This window comes from Cebus imitator, unplaced genomic scaffold (genome assembly GCF_001604975.1).
Source record: "Cebus imitator isolate Cc_AM_T3 unplaced genomic scaffold, Cebus_imitator-1.0 Scaffold39, whole genome shotgun sequence".
In the NCBI taxonomy this organism is placed as follows: Eukaryota; Metazoa; Chordata; class Mammalia; order Primates; family Cebidae; genus Cebus; species Cebus imitator.
This window is the reverse complement of record NW_016107354.1, coordinates 6,338,000-6,355,407: the sequence shown is the minus strand read 5'-3', so window position 1 is coordinate 6,355,407 and position 17,408 is coordinate 6,338,000. Positions and strand designations below refer to the sequence as shown.

General features: G+C 33.6%; 1 protein-coding gene across 5 annotated transcripts in view; it reads left to right on the top strand.

The window, feature by feature from the left end:
* The window catches only part of SOX6 (SRY-box transcription factor 6), a 669,339-nt gene that overhangs the window by 135,366 nt on the left and 516,565 nt on the right, over positions 1 to 17,408 (top strand). For all 5 annotated transcript variants that reach the window (XM_017525632.2, XM_017525625.2, XM_037737508.1 and 2 more), the window contains exon 2: positions 4,127 to 4,200. The gene's annotated coding sequence lies outside the window, so the exon portion shown is untranslated. The remainder of the gene's footprint in view (positions 1 to 4,126; positions 4,201 to 17,408) is intronic.

Here is a 17,408-nt window from a genome sequence, read left to right as displayed (position 1 = left end):
TATTTATGGTTTCTTCATTTGATGTTAAGATACTCATTTGAAGTTGCCCTGTAATTTTGAGAGTTTTTTAAGCTAATATTAATATTTGGCTTTTGCTCCCAGACTAATAGCAAGTTATCCTAGGTCTGGGTGATTTCTTTTGAATGTCTAAGTGATATACTGAATTTTATAAATAGCTTATTTGTTTTGGGACACATTAGACATGTTAAGTATAAAAAATCTAAATAATATCAAACCATAAGAGTAAGAAAGTAAAAATAACCTACAGCACCTTACCCAATGTTAACATTTTTGTTAAATTAAATTTCATGAAACTTATACATGCATATATATTTGATTTCCACATAAATATTTGCTATTCTATAAATTGATGGGCTTTTATCATACATGTATTTTTTATTCAAAAATGTATTGTGGCCATCTTTTCTGTCAATAAATATAGATTTATATAATGCTTTTTAATAGTTGCAGAGTAGTGTTATATGTATGTACCACAATTTACTTATTCAATCAATAGGTTATTCCAAATTTTTGGCTATTATAAAAAACTATAATGAATATACATATTAAATGTGTACATCTTTATCATATTTGTAATGAGCTCCTTAAGATAATTTTTGAAAGTAGCATTGCAAACTCAAAGGATATGGACAGTAAAAGTTTTAAAACTTATTGTAAAATTACCATTAAGAAGTCATACATTTATAATCCCATCCATAGTACATGAAAGTGCTTATTTTTTGACACTCTTACAAATACCAGTTTTTATCCAGTTTATAACATGTTTTTTTTTGCAAATATTATGAGTGAATATATTTTATTTACATTTCTTTGGCTATTTGGTAGATTACACACATTTTTATATTATTGGAAATTTGCACTTCTTCATTTGTACATTTCTTCTTTGTATCCCTTGTTCTTTTTTTTTTTTTTTTTTTTTTTTTTTTTTTTTTTTTTTTTTTTTTTTTTTTNTTTTTTGAGATAGAGTCTTGCTCTGTTACCCAGGTTGGAGTGCAGTGATGCAATCTCAGCTCACTACAACCTCCGGCTTCTGGGTTCAAGTAATTCTTAGGTCTTAGCCTCCTGAGTAGCTGGGATTACAAGCATGCACCACCATGCCCAGCTAATTTTTCTATTTTTAGTAGAGATAGGGTTTCACCATGTTGGCCAGGCTAGTATCAAACTCCTAGCCTCAAGTGATCCGCCTTCCTTGGCCTCCCAAAATGTAGGGATTACAGGCATGAGCCACCACACTTGCCCCTTGTACATTTTTATATTTAAGCATTTGTAGCAATATATTTTTTATTTAGTACGTTAAGAATATGTCAAAGACTTGATGTCTAAATGTTATCGAGCAAATTACCACCATGGTCAGATGTGTAATAGACTGTGACTCAGGTTGGACTATTGATTGTTTGAAATCCTTGATGGGAAAGGCCGTATTTTTTAAATGTAAATTTTTGTGTTCTTACTGTACAGTGTGATCTTTAACCCATGGTCACTATTTGCTGAATGTATAAATGAGCAAATAGAGGACTGGAACAGTCCTTGGGTAAATGGGTGATCTGAGGATTCATTTTGCTAAACATTGAGATTTTCCAGAACATGTAATGATTTCCTCTGGAATTTCCTTTTCTATCTTCTCACATTTGTGCTGCCTTCAGGACCATAGTGACTGGTTTTATTTTTGGAAATGTCTTTTTAAGAATAAAGTTTTCTAGTTGTTAGAAAGGTACCTTACTTCAAGTTGTGTGTGTATCAGTTCTTAACTCTGCCCCTCATAAAATGTTGCTTGTTTAGCCTTCAGTTATCTGCATGCGGAAGTATGCATTAAAGTCATTTTTAAAATTATATAATAATGCACTCTTTGACCATAGGAACTTATTATTTTTAAATTCTTTGCTCTAAACTTCACCAATAGTGCAAATCAGTTGATAATGAGATTCACAGTTGCTTTTACCATATGTAGCAGGACTTCACTGATATGACGAATAAGATTTACTGACTTTGTATGTTGTATGTTAAAATGTTATTTGTTTTAAATGTCTGGAATCTGACTTTATCCAAAATTAAAAATATTTTCAGAGTTAGAGATCTTAATTTTGAGACAGTTCATTGATTAAAAAATTAAATCTATCCTGATCACAATATTTTTCTGGCTGCATTTTCTTTTAGCTTCCCATTCATTATGTGGAAGTGAAGGAATAGGATGTATTATGCATATAGCATAATTCCAATTAATGCTTTAAAAAAAGTAGTTGCCAGAAAAACAAGGTGTGGTATTTTAAAATGTATAAGTACTAAAAACTCTTTTGGATTCTAGAATTTAAACTTTTGGATATACAGCATTTTGCTGTAAAACTTATTTTGTGGGTGACTTATTTATAAGGAAATTATAATTTATAACTCAGTGGGGGATAGAATGTCAGGATGGTTTGTATCAGAACTAGAACTCTTTGATGGTTTTGAATACTACACATAGTATGTCCAGGTAGGCTTGTGTGGTGTCCCAGATAAAATTACTCTCCCAGATCCCCAAACAGCGAAGCCATGAGGATGAAAAAGACATAATACCAAAAATTAATGACAGAGATATGTCCCTTTGGCCAGACTATCCTGTACTTCTTGCACTGTGGAAATAGGCATTACAGAGTTGCTGGAAACTGGTGAAAGTTGAGTGGGGAAGCCCTGAGACACCATTTCCTACAAAGAAAAGAAGGTGTCATGAAGAAGTCTAGTGGGTTTGTTAGCTGTCAATGCTTAAAGCTGTCCAAATCCCCAGACCTTTGTCATCTATCAATCTTTAAAAAAAATTTTTTATAGCTGGGGTCTTGCCATGTTGCCTAGGTGGGTTTTGAACTCTTGGACTCAAGCTATCCACTTGCCTCAGCCTCCCAAAGTGCTGGGATTATAGGCATGAGCCACTGCACCCAGCTCTATTATCTGTCAATCTTGACTAGAAAATGGAATAAATTATCTGGATCATTTAGGCAAGCATATTTTGGGGGTTGGAGAGGGCTGAGTTAGATATTTATTTCATATTTAATTTTAATTTCAGATGCCTATACCTAATCTATTAAGGTCATTTGTGCTATAATTGCAAAGTTGGGTGCAGTGGTCCCTACAAATGATGTCGATCAAGATCCATTGTTTTTTCAGAAAGATTTTATTTAAATCTAGTCAGCTGTAACTAGCCTAGATATTTACTGGCTATATTTAAAAACTGCAGATTGAATCAAACCAATCCCCAAAGCCTAGGAAAGTTTCTGACCTAAATTAGGAACCCAAGCTCTATTATTATTTTTAGTTGACTACTACTCACAGCCATCCTCACATTTCTGAAAGAATATAGCCTCTGTTACAAAGTTTCTTTGTTTTAATGGAACTAAAAATATGCTGTATTTAGACCAAACAATAACAATAAACTACCAAACTACCTTCTAATGCATGGGGGTTCTGGATAGAGGAAATAATAGATATTTAGAGACATAAAATGACTCTTTGTATGTTAAAAAATTTTATAAGGCTAGCCCTGTGTGTTTGAGCTGCATCTGTTACCTCTTCAGCCAGAACTAAAGTGTATGTGAGCAAAATAATTTTGGATTGAATTATGACTTATACAGAATGCACTGTATATAGCCTAAGCATCTAATGAGTTCCACACCTTAGGTAGAAAAAACACTCCATCCTTTCTTATTAATTCTACCTACAAGATATCCCTGTCTAACACATTTAAGATATTCTGTGTGAAGCTAATTCATTTCAACTTGCAGACATAAATTAAACGTGTTTTTCAAATATAAATTATAAGCCTATGTCTTTCTTTCTCTTAATATTTTTCCCTTTTTTTTTTTTACTTATTTGTACTTCCAACATCTACTTTATTACCAACAATTTTTTTTTAAAAAGCAATATTGGAAGGAGATGTGGCATTCTTAGATGTAGGACAATAAAATAATTGTTTTTTTTTGGCATTATCATCTTGGAAAAAGTTGTTACAGTAGATTGGGACAACTGCCTGAATTAAAAATAATATGATTTCTAGCCAGAAAATATACTTCTTTAATAAAGCATATAAATGCAATTTACTTATCCTTTTTTATTTCATTTTCTATTAAAATTTCAGGTCACTTTCATGAATTCAAAGGCAATTTACCAGTGATTTCTGGGTGCTGGGGCTGATATTTTTTGGGCATATTTGTAAGTATTGGTTTATTTATCACTTTCCTCATTGTGTAATGATACAGTTATAGTTTATAACAAGTTCTTAACTCCTAGTGTGTGTGAATTTTTATTAGTTGTTCTGCAATCATTTTGTAATTATTATTTTTTGATAAGTGTTTTCTTGGGAGGAGCATAGAAAAAAGTACGAGCTGGTAATAAAAAGCCTCAATTTATTGTAATTTCAAGTGAAATAACACAATGCAGGGCCTGTTATAATAAACTTAAAGAATAGCTATCTTACTCTTTGAGAATAGGGCTCAATTGTAGGAATGAGTTATCTTAAAGAGTATAGTCTATATACACATGAATAATTTACCCTGATAACTTCTGATAGTCTTCTGGTTATCTGTACTTGAAAAGTGCCATGTACCTATCTATGCCCATAGAAAAGATGTGGGATGATAAAGAATTCAAAGAGCTGTCAGCACATGAGGAGATTATGTACAGGCAATCCTCATTTTATTGTACTTTGTTTTATTGTGCTTTGCATTTTTTTTTTTTAGACAAATTAGAGGTTTGTGGCAAACCTGCATTGGGCAAGTCTATTGGCACCATTTTTCCAACAGCATGTGCTCACTTCATGTCTGTTACATTTTTGTTATTCTCACAATATTTCAAACTGTCTTATTATTATATCTGTTATGATGATCCATAATCAGTGATCTTGATGTTACTGTTGTAATTATTATGGGGCCCCACCAAACAGGCCTATAAAAGGTGGTGAACTTGTGTGTATTGTATGTATTCTGATTGTTCCGCCGACTGGCTGTTCTCCCATCCTTCTCCCTCTTCCCGAGCCACCCTATTCTCTGAGGCACAAAAATATTGAAATTGGGCCAATTAAAAACCCTACAATGATGTCTAAGTGTTCAAGTGAAAGGAGAATGATATTAAAGTCTCACATGAAATCAACAGCTACAACTGATTCAACTTTGTGAGAAAGGCATGTTGAAAGCTGAGATAGGTCAAAAGCTAGGCCTCTTGTACCAGTTAGCCAAGTTGTGAATGCAAAGGGAAAGTTCTTGAAGGAAATGCAAAGTGCTACAACTATAATAAGAAAGCAAAATAGCCTTACTGCTGATATGGACAAAGTTTGAGTGGTCTGGATAGAAGACCAAATATGCTATGACATTCCCTTAAGACAAAGCCTAATCCAGAGCAAGGCCCTAACTCTCTTCAATTTTTATGAAGGCTGAGAGAAGTGAGGAAGCTGCAGAAGAAAGTTTGAAGCTAGCAGAGGTTGGTTCACAAGGTTTAAGGAAAATAGCAGTCTCCATAACATAAAAGTGAAGGTGAAGCAGCAAGTGCTAATGGAGAAGCTGCAGCAAGTTATCCAGAAGATCTAGGTAAGACCATTGATGAAAGTGACTACATCAAATTACAAATTTTCAGTGTAGATGAAACAGCCTTATAATGGAAGAAGATGCTATCTAGGACTTTTATAGCCAGAGAGGAGAAGTCAACACCTAGCTTCAAGGCTTCAAAGGATAGGTGAACTCTTTTGTTAGAGGCTAATGTGGCTGGTGAATTTAACTTGAAGCCAATGTTTATTTAACATTCTGAAAATCTTAGGGCCTTTAGGAATGAACTCTGCCTGTGCTCTATAAGTGGAATAAGGAAGCCTGAGTGACAGCACACTTGTTTATAGCATGGTTTACTGAATATTTTAAACCCATGGTTGAGACCTACTACTTAGAAAAAAAGATTCCCTTAGAGATATTATTACTCACTGAAAATGCACCTGGTCATCAAGAACTCAGGTGGTGATGTACGGAAGATTAATGTTTTTATGACTGCTAACACAACATCTGTTCTGTAGCCCATGGATCAAGGACTAATTTCAACTTTCAAGTCTTATTATTTCAGAAGTACATTTTGTAAGGCTGTGGTTGCCATACATAGTGATTCTGCTAATGAATATGGGCAATGTAAATTGAAAACTTTCTATGAAGGAGTCACCATTCTAGATACCATTAAGAACATTTGTAATTCATGGGAGGAAGTCAAAATAGCAATATTAAGAAGAATTTGAAAGAAATTTATTTCAACCCTCATGGATGACTTTGAAGGGATCAAGACTTCATTGGAGAAGGTAACTGCAGATGTGGTAGAAATAGCAAGAGAAGTCGAATTAGAAGTAGAATGAGACGTGGAGCCTAAAGATGTGACTGAATTTCTGCAATCTCATGATACAACTTGAACAGATTAGAAGTTGCTGCTTCTACATGAGCAAAGAAAGTAGTTTCTTGAGATGCAATCTACCCTGGTGGAAGATGCTGTGAACATTGTTTAAATGACAACAAAAATTTTAGAATATTACATGAACTTAATTGATAAAGCAGCAGCAGAGTTTGAGAGTTTGACTCAACTTTGAATGATGTTCTGCTGTGGGTAAAATGCTATCAAACAGCATTGTATGTTACAGAAAAGTATTTTGTAAAGGAAGAGTCAATCAATGAGGCAAATGCCATTGTCTCATTTTAAGAAATTGCCACAGCCACCCAACCTTCCGCAACTACCACCTTGATCAGTCAGCAGCCGTTGACATCAAAGCAAGAGCCTCCACCCATAAAAAAGGTTATGTCTCACTGAAGGCTTAAATGATCATTATTATTTTTTAGCAAGAAAGTATTTTTATTTAAGGTATATACATTGTTTTTTAGACATCATGCATTGCACACTTTATAGTATAGTGTCAACATAACTTACACGGACTGGGAAACCAAAAAGTTTGTGTAACTTGCTTTATCACAATATTTTCTTTATTGCAGTGGTCTGGAACAAACCTGCAATATCTCCAAGGCATGCCTATACTAAGGCATACTGTACTCTTCCCCATCCACAAAACACCATTATATTTTCAATAATATTTTGAAGAACAAAGGTACTTTTTATAAGTAAAGAAGGCAAATTTCAAGAAGAAAATTGAATGAATTTTAAAGATCTGTTAAAGTACTTGAAATTAGTTGATATATATTTATTATATAGAAGTGGTATAGAGTATGTGGCAGATATTTGAAATGTCTGTGTGTATTTAAACCTATATTTAAATAACTTGAGTTTAAAATATATGTGTATGTATACATTGTTGTAAACTATTGGTATTTAAGGGGCCTTTTTACATTTGATAACAGAAAAGACTTAGGAAACATTTTCTTTGTTAGGGTACTACTCCAAAGGAGTTTTAAAGAATATACTTCTAGGAAATTATTTGAAATAAGCAGTGTTATAAATTAGAGTTTAAGTGATTCTGTATTTAAGCAGAGCTACTGAAAATGTATATAATATCATCTTTACCTTTCTTTTAATAGTAGTATTGATTAGGACAGGCATTTTGAACCAGTTAAAAAAAATAGATGTTCATGTTTAATATAGTTTAACACACTTTATGTATTTTTAGTGCTTTAATAATAAATAGGTCTTTTATGAAACTATCAATTTGCTTTTTATTATTTTTATACTTAAGTCTTATGTAAAGCACAAAATTATATAAACTGTGGGGTCACTTGGATTAAACATAAGCTGTTAATTTATACAAGATATTGTGGTGAGGATTAGGAGGCAAAGAAGATAGAGAAAGAAATATAAAGTATCTTTGAAGGGCTCTTTGTGAAAACAGAAGATTCTAAGGAACTGAACTTATTCTATTGGAAATCTGAAGGAAGGGAAATAATTTTGAGCTGCCCAAATCTTAGTTGCTTTGTCTCTTCTTTAATTCTGTTCTCTCTTCTTTCATAATATTTAGTCATTCCCTTTAGTAAGTTTTTAGGATGAGTAAAGTTTTTGAAGTGATAAATACAATTACCAGCATTTCAACCAAGATGGCCTTCATTAAAACATAGTTTACATTTCTTATCACCCAAAGGCGCTGTTTCCTGAATTCAATTGATTCCCTCCACCAAGACATATTTAGACTAACTTTGAATGGGTGATCCAAGTAATTGAGCATTTTCTTTTGATTTAACAAAGAGAAAGGCTAAAATTAGAAGGGACACTGTTGAGTAGTTTCTGTATGGTTATTTTTGGAGTTCCACTTAAAAACAAAACGAAGAAACAACAACAACAAAAAAACCAAAAAGCCTTTAGTCAGTTTTTGTCTGGCCACTTAGACAGAAGTCATCCTAAGGCAAGTATTTTCTAGTCTTGAGAATTTCTATATGCTTATTTAAGGGCATGGACTTTGGTGTTACTTTGGTCAGTCATCTCAGGTTTTGCTAGGGCTGTCTCCTGACTACAGAACCTTTTGATTAGAGAAATATAGCCAGATACTATGGCTAAGATAAGTCAGGCAAAATTAACATGGCATCCAAAATTCTTGAGTTTCTATTTCTCTCACTTGATGTGGAAATTGTCCACTGTCCACTACTTATACTGAAAGATGAGGCATCTAAAACAATAGAAATATTTATCTACTCAGGCCCAAGAATAAGCAAGTGGGTTTAGCGACGATGACTTTTTTATGAATCTTAATTTCCATGTCCTAGAACTGCTTATTTGCTACATGATCTAAGGCAGAAAGTTATACCTCATGGCTATGGGAAGGTTTCTTAGTAAGGCGTGCAAGCCAGTCTGTGAGATAAGGAAGATGGGATATTGTTTTGCACATCCATAATTAATGGGCCACACCAAGAGTGTGTGAGAACCGATTGGAATCTTTCCTACTCAAATCAACTACCCAGGCCAGAAGAGGAAAACACTGTGAAGAAAAATGGCTATCTCTTCAGAAGCTACATCTTATGCTAGTGTTTTAATCTTTTTTTTTTTTTTCAAAATATAAAGCTTCTTTTTTTTCCTTTTCCTAAAGTAGACATTGTGGAAGATTGCCTTGTTTTGCATGTTGTTATCTCACATTTGATTTTTTAAAAATCTCTAATGAAAAATAACTATGTAATTTTGATCTGGTAATTTTACCAGAACAGTAAATGATTGGCTAAAGAAAAAAACAAACAAACAAACAAAAAACCCAGACATAGTTTATTAGCTACTCTGCTTTTTCAGGTAACCCAAGTCTTTCTGGTAATTTGATTATGAATTCCTTTTTTAAAAATTCTATCTCTGCTTCTGGTCTCTAATAGCAATCTTTTTCCTCAGGTCTCTGACAAGGATTTTATTGTCTACTACAAAAAGTGATTATTGCCTAACTTCGGGCTTGAGGGAATAATAATACCAACAGAGTATTAAGATAGTATAACACTTGATTTTGCAAACATTTAATTGGCTGAATTTCACAAAAACTCTGTGGAATGAGTACAAATTATCTTTATTTTTGTAGAGTAGCAGGATTCAAACCTGGAATTCATGGTATAAATTTAGTATTCCTTTCATAACACTGTGCTGTCCTCTTTCAGAGAGAATTTCAGCTCTCTTTTGTTTTTGATCACTATCTCAGTCTTCACTTGGTTGCTGTATGAATATTTTTGAAAATTTGAAATAGACTAAATCAGGGAGGAGATTATAGAGACACTTCTACCACTTACTTCATTTCCTCGGGTTCCTGGACCATTTGGTCCTTTCTGATATTTTCCTACTCCTTTATTCCAAAACTGCCACATGTCGTGCTTCAGCTGAAATTTTTTGAATTACATAGATTTTTAGGAAACAAACAAACAAAAGTCACAAATTCATGTCTGTGTGGCGTGTTAAAATGGAAAGAAACCTGTTTAAAACTGAGCATAGCCCAGACCAAAGATCCCTCAGTGAGAACATCTGTGATTTTAAGGACAAGTAGGTCTAAGTACGTTATCTTTAAAAAATATTATTCCAGGCTAATCTTGACATAGAGCAGGTAAATAAAAAAGATGAGCTGTGAAAATCCACAAATAGGGCTTGAATGCCATTTTCCATGACAACGGGAGCTGCCCCATGAAAGCATTAATGCTGGGAATGTAAGGAATTTAAAATTGTGCCTTCTCAGTTTTACAGTTGTGTGCTCATGTTAATTAGAGATATACTGACATTTGAAGTATCTACATTAATACACACAGCTACTATACATTTGTGAACTGTGGCCAGAAATCTACTTTAATTGAAAGGAGTTTGCTAATCTGAATGTGTGTACCCATTACGTTTTAAGCTTTTAAATTTTATATACTAGAGCCCTTAGATACTTGTTCTTTCTGCCCTCTCTATGTCTGTTTCTAATTTATACCTGAAAGGACAGCCTGGCCTATTTTTAATCTCCTAGTGGTGTTTTGGAGCTGTATTGATGGAATTTTGAGAAAAAAAATATTTTTAATAGTGCTTTTTATTAGCTGTAATTTTGAATCTTTTTTTCCCTCTCTGACTTTCTAAATTACTGTTTTTTCTTGTAAACCTTTAAAATGGCCTGCCACCAAAATAAGGTAGGATTTAGGCTTATGGAATTTGCTTCACTGATTGTATTTAAGCACAAAAAAGCTACTCTTTATTGTTGCACTATCGTTTTAGTCAGAAAAGCCCAGTATTAGAGACCTTAATGGACTGAACAGTGAAGAGGCATTCTGGTTTTTCCAGTATAGCTGAGTTTCATCTTTCAGTCTTCATGTCAAGCAATGTGTCTTAATTTTTGACTTGCAAATAGATTCACAATAGCTTGATGACTTCTTGAGGTCATCTTTAACACTTGAATTTTTGCTTTGTCTGTCTTACACTTAAAGTAAGACCTTCCATCTATTTTTTTTGTAAGCTTGTACTTCTTAAGAATCTGTCAGGATTTTTAACTAATTGTTTTGTGTTTGTTGTCTAATGAAATTCCCACACTTACTTTTTGGACCAGTCCCTAAATATTACACAAGTCCAGTCAGAAAGAGGCTTCATTTTTGTAGCAGCAGAACAAACTGCTCTGAAAAGTTTGTTAATACTCTGGTCTTGTTTCATTAAACCATTTTACTGGCACTATTAAACCACTGAGACCTGGAACCATTAAAATTTACTCAGTACTATTATTATTATTATTATTATGGCCTATTTTACCCTTTATTACTTTTTTTCCCACTGTTCCTCTGTTCTTTATGCTTTCATGTTGCTTACTACATATTGTGCCACCACAGCACATTTGGTAATTTCAAGTTAATTGCTCAATTATCAGTGATAGTCATGAAACATTTGAAACATGCGCAGTGGAAGATTTTCAAAATTTCAAAATAAGTTGGTGTGTCATAATCTTAAATGTGAAACATGCCAATATCTGCAGGCATAAAAATACACAGCCTGAGCTAGGCATTTCAGGAAAGCAAAAACCTACTCTTAAAATCAGGGCTTTTGTCTGGCACTGAAGTGTTTCATCTTCGCTAATTTCAAACAACATGTCTAAATTTGATCTTGGTTTACTTTTCAACTCTAAAAATTTGGTCGTGGCTTATAAAGGAAAATGGAAGTAGAACTGTATTGATTCTGTCTGAATAACCTCACAATCCTATATTCACCCTAAAGTGGAATTGGTGTGAGGTGGATCCATGTTGGATGCCAATCAAGGAAGCTGACTTATTAAAGAAGCAGAATAATCTGTTTATAACATTTATTCACTCATAAGGCAATCCTCTAATCAGAGGACAGTGTTACAGTGAAGATCGTATATTGATGATTGATTGATTCTGAAAAACAAACAAGAAAAATGACACTTTGGGGACTTACTCTGAATCCCACATATTAGTGTTCTCAGATGCCTTCAAGATAACTTCTACATTATAGCAAAATAATTATTGTAACTCTTTTGGCAACTAGGCAAACTATCATTAAATTTTTGCATTAGTATTCAGTTTAGGGTTTTCTCTAAACTAATATAGTACCAACAACTCTTTTTTTTAGATGCTATTATGGTTCTTTCACATTTTTATAGTACTGTAGTAAAGTTGAATTTACTGGATGCATTTGAAGGTGGAGTAGAGTTGCACAAGAGTCAACATTAAAGTTATTCAGTGCCCAATGGAGAAAAATTCTTTTTAACTTGAGATTGAAAAAAATGTGGGGCTTGGGGGCAATTTTCTAAGAGCTGCTAATAAATTTGAATATTTCTCCAAAAAGCTGCTCTCTGAACTTGTTTTTAACCAAGAAGATAAGCTTAATCACCTTCTAGTATTCTTACATAGCTTTCATTAATATTGAAAGGAACTAAATGCATTTAGAGAAGGGGAAATAAAGCCATTATTTGAGCTTAATGGTGGTCTCACATATAAAGAAGTGAAGAAGTGTCAATAAATACACTAATTGGGTATAGCTCGCTTTTTTGTTGTTATTTAACTGTTAGCATGTCTTTTTGTTTGTTTTGTTTTGTTTTTAACTTTTAAGTTTGGGGGTACATGTGCAGGTTTGTTACACAAGTAAACTTGCGTCATGAAGATTTGTTGTACAGATTATTTCATCCTCCAGGTATTAAGCCAATTAGTTATTTTTTCTGATCCTCTCCCTTCTCCTACCCTCTACCCTCTGAGAAGCCCCAGTGTGTGTTGTTTCCTCTATGTGTCCAGGTGTTCTCATCACTTAGCTCCCACTTATAAGTAAGAACATGCGGTATTTGGTTTTCTGTTTCTGCATTAGTTTGCCAAGGACAATGGCCTCCAGCTCCATCCATGTCCCTGCAAAGGACAAGATCTCTTTCTTTTTATGGCTGCATAGTATTCCGTAGCCTATATCTACCACATTTTCTTTATCCAATCTATCATTGATAATCTTTTAGGTTGATTCATTATCTTTGCTATTGTGAAAAGTGCTGCAATTAACATATGCATGCATGTGTCTTTATAATAGAATGATTTATATTCCTTTGGGTCTATACCCTGTAATTTGGGGGATTGTGGGGTTGAATGGTATTTTTGTCTTTAGGTCTTTGAGGAGTCGTCACACTGTCTTCCTCCACAATGGTTGAAGTAATTTACACTACCCCAACAGTGTATAAGCATTCCTTTTTCTCCAGAATGTTACTAGCATCTGTTATTTTTGACTTTTTAATAATAACCATTCTTACTGATATAAGATGGCATCTCATTGTGGTTTTGATTTGCATTCTCTAATGATCAATGATGTTGAACTTTTTTTTTCATGTGCTTGTTGGCTGCATGTATGTTTTCTTTTGAGAAGTGTCTGTTCATGTCCTTTGCCCAGTTTTTCATGGAGTTGTTTGTTTTTTCTTGTAATTTTGTTTACGTTCCTAACAGATGCTGGATATTAGGCCTTTATCAGATATATAGTTTGCAAAAATCTTCTCCCATTCTGTAGGTTGTTTGTTTACTCTGTTAATAGTTTCTTTTGTTGCACAGAAGGTCTTTAATTAAATCCTATTTGTCAATTTTTGCTTTTATTTTATTACAATGATCTATAAGATGTGAAATATAGTCTGTCTATAATTCAGGAAAAAGTGAAGTCATTGATTACTCAGGTATTTAGACAAATATTTTAGTAACTATTCAGCATATAAAGATGGAATAATAAATAAAATGTATCACTTTGAGCATATAGTTTTATCTGAAGTCCATATTTTATGTTATTTTGGAATATTGGTATAAATGATTATCATTTCACCAAATTGTTGCTAGCTCCAAAGCATCAACATGTGAGTTAAAGATTTCCAGTAAAGGTAAAACATTTTTTGTATTATCTTTCTCTCTTTGAGAATGACTTAACATATTTCTTGCTGGAGGTATTCAAAGACATGAGGCAATTACAGTGTAGAAAAATTAATTTCCAAAGCATCACCTTTCATAGATAACTGGCAAAAGAGAATATTCTTAATGTTTAATTATTCAGAAAAGTTTGTTCATGTGATGTAATGCTTATTATTATTATTTGCTTAGCACTATAGGCTTGGCACAGTGCTTATAAGAGACGAAAAGATGGTTTCTGCCCCAAGGGCTTAAAACTTGTTATGTTACTAGAGAGTTTATGTGGGTGGAGTTTTCTTTGGATACAAACTGTACTGGAGTTAGCTCTTTCTATTTCTTTTCAGCTCACACATTTTGATATAAACTTAGGTAAATGAATTCATTAATAAAAGCAGATTTTCTATTTTTATTTCACCTCTGGGCTATTTTATACCTTTGGAGCACAAAAGCACAACAAAGGCTATGTTTTACAGTTAATTATTATTTGTCCCTTTTTTATCCTGACATCATAGATAATTAAGCTGCCACATTAATGGAACCCAAGTCTGCACACTTATAAATGCCTACACTGGGCATAATATAGACCCTTCCTTTCCTTAAAGCTAAGGCAGGCTGGTGACAAGCCTATTACTTAGTTTTAATTACTGCCACTAGTGTTCTGAGTTTCACTGAACAAAATGAAGAAATCCAGATATATTATTTTTCTTCCACTATTATGTATATTATAGAATCATTAATCAGAATCGATTGTTTTAAAGGTGAGATTGATCTCACATAGTTTGATATCTGATATAGTAGTAAGTATATGCTTATTGGATGGCTGACAGTTTTAAGGGATTAAAACATTCTGAGCTTTGTCCTGGTAGAGGCAGTACGTGGAAGCCACTGATTATGTTGACTTTGTGACTAGTTAGAGAGAGTTTTTCTCTGGAATTGTAGTCACAAGACAGATAACTAAATGGCAATATCTGAGAGAAGGCTGAGAAAGTGAGACATGAAAAATATGGGTACAAATAAGAAAGTTAAGTGTCAGAAAACTTTGAGGGCCTTGAAGCTTTTTGAGACAATATGGTTGAACAAATGGAGGAAATACCTGTTCCTTCTACTTCATTGCAGTAACTAAGAAGAGGAGAAAAAGGCAGAGAGATAAGTTAAACAGTAAATGATTGAAATAAGAGATTTTTTTAGAATCACAGAATGGATTTTAGGACTGTTTTTTAAGATGTGAAAATACTTGTTTGGATCAGACAATAGCAATGTAAAAGGGCTCTATAGGTTTTTACCCCCTAATTTATGTAAAGTTTATTGATTTCAACTCAGTGTCTTCTAAGTACAACTTTAGGAATTTTATGGAATGTGTCCTTGCCTGGTAAAAACCAATGAGAACAATTTTTTTTTTCCTCTGGGTAAAGATTAATATAGATGTGTATGAGAATAATCATCTATGTATTATACTCTGACATTGTATATGGGAGACCTTTAGAAAGTTCTCATTCATTATAACTATGACCAAGAAGCATCCTTATATCTAATAGATCAAAGAGTCAGGTGAAGTAGGTTTCTAATATGGTATATGATATTTTTAGTTTTGGGGGTTGGGGAACTCTTTGGAATCACTTTTCTGCCAAGTGACTTACAGTGTAATGAATCTTCTCCTTTTCACTTCCCCTTCCTCTTCCTTTCTCCTCTCCCTCCTATACTTTCTTTTTATCATTTAGAAAGAGTTTGTTTCTAATTAGTCTGTATGCTATGCGCCAAGTTGTATGATAATACCTAACACATGTCTCTTAAATTGTATGCAGGGTCACCTTTTTGATTAAGAACTGAAGCGTACTGATTGGGTTTCTCATATAAACTGAAGGCACTCTAGTCCACTCTGGGCAATCAAAGAAACTGAGGAACTGTTGGAATTAGTTTTACTATTTTGTGGTGACAAAGATAGGATAATTAGAAAGAAATTATAGTCTTTATTGGGCCAGCAGTTTACTAAACTTGAGTTAGGATTTGTGAAATTTTAAGGCTTATTGAATGGTTGCTTTCTAAGAACAGGATAGAGAAATAATTGTGATCTAAAAAGGAGAATTTAAAGTTTTTAGAAAGATCTTTTATAGTGAGATATCCTATATAACCATACAGTTATAACCATCAGGATGTCCTTAGTTGTGTTTCTCTGGTGTATCTTCCACACAGAATGAGTTCATCTTAGTTGTTGATATTGATCATTTGTTGAGTGTAATTTAACTTAGGGATAAAAGGGATAAATATTCAATTGAACCAAAAAGCTAAAGTTTGCAAATTATCTCAAGGATGCTACACAAAAGATGAAACCCAAATATGCCTGAAAGAAGGTTGTGGATTGGTTGAAGTTATAATTATATATAAGACTGTTAGAATGACAAGCTGTGAAACAATTTGAAATATCTCGAGGGAATAGCTTGCAGCTCTCCAACAACAGTACCTAACAGTGCTCTAACACTTTCCAGTTTCCGTAGCCGGGGAGGAATGGGAGCGAATAGACAGTCAAGGGTCTATACGTGGCATAGAGAAGTTAACAAAAAACAGTTGCTGCTTGTGTTAAGAACCTGCATGTGCTAGGCATTGCGCTAAGCACTTGTGCGTTGTTTTTAATCCTTTCAACACTATTGTAAGATACCTTCCTTCCCTGCAATACCCAGTTATTTTCTCTGAATTCTGATTTCTTATTTGCCTTCTTAGCACTTAAAGCGATTGACATTTATCATATATTTGTATATTTATTTAATGTGTAGTCTCTTCAGTAGTCTAAAAGCTCTGTCAGGGCAGAGACTGTGACTGTTTTGTTCAAACTTGTATGTGGAGTTTCTAGCACAGTGCCTGACATATAGTATGTTCCCATTAAATGTTTAGAATGAGTAAATGAACAAAAATATATAAAGATAAGGAATGAATGAAAGGACAAATGAATAAAATTAAATAAAAAGGTGGAGCTGGGATTTTAACAGTTGATTTGAGTTTGGAACCAATTTGTTCCCATTCCAGTACACCAGCAGGGTTTTATTTCATTTAGAATATTCTCAATTACAAAGTTAGCTAATAAAATTTTCATAGGTTGAGCTGTTTCAGAGCACCTCAAATATTTGGCCTCAGAAGTGTTATATTTTAGTCTGAGGCTGAATGGCATGAAAAAGGCCTGCCTAGTCCTTTTCTCATCCTGTTGGAATATTGCAACCATCTTATGCTGATAGTTCTGTCCAGAAATACAGATGTCAGAGCCTGGATTTTTAGGTTTCTGTTCCTCTAACTCAAAGAGAGTGCACTTCTCTCCCTCTTTCTCTGCAACTGACCCTTAATTTAGGTCCTTGGGCTGCTAAGTTGACTTTCAGTAATGGACAGAGTGATTATTGCCTGCCCTGCTCAGTTTTTTCCTGTGTCACTGTGAGAGAAGTTGGGCTCAACCAAATGAGCTTTTAGCCTGGCAGGTGCCAGGGACTGGGGCTTGGTTTGGTCTTTCAGCAGTGACCCCAGATGGGCTGCTTGATTTTTTCATTGTTATTAAGAAATATAATTGACAAGAATTGTTTTGTTTTTTCATAATGCTTTTATTCATTTTCTTTTCTTTGCTTTTTTTTT